A 544-nucleotide genomic window follows, 5' to 3' on the forward strand; every position below is an offset into this window, starting at 1 on the left:
CAGTCTTATTTTCCTTCTTCCGATCAATATTCAAGAAATGTGGTTCTTTACGTTGATTGTAATTGTGATGCATTTTTATCAATTAATGTATCTACATACAATTTTAAAAAAATTGTACAGTCCTATGAGAGCAGTACACCTGCTAACTCTGTCTGTAGAAACGGCGTTGCACTATGAGAGTATGTCTTGCAGAAAAGATCTTGAATCTTAGTGAGAACGGGAGGAGCTTAGGAATAAAAGGCGAGCCAAACTGTCAAAGGATCAATTCTACAAACAGTATAAATCAAATTTATAGCGCTATGTAGCAATGTTTTGCTGCTGTATGTTCTGAGTACGAGCGTGACACTGACTTTTCTTGCTACCCTGTACTCGCTACGATATGTAAAACCTGCTGACGACTAGGTCACTCTCCAGACACCACTCGGTCCTTCAACGCTTGCGATTTACAACCTTGCTTTTCCCATTTAAGATGATTAAAAATTCAGCACGCAGTCTTCAGTGGCACATCCACCGTTATAAAATTGAACAGCGGGTAATAAGAGCC

Source organism: Schistocerca cancellata, chromosome 9 (assembly GCF_023864275.1).
Source record: "Schistocerca cancellata isolate TAMUIC-IGC-003103 chromosome 9, iqSchCanc2.1, whole genome shotgun sequence".
Classification (NCBI taxonomy): domain Eukaryota; kingdom Metazoa; phylum Arthropoda; class Insecta; order Orthoptera; family Acrididae; genus Schistocerca; species Schistocerca cancellata.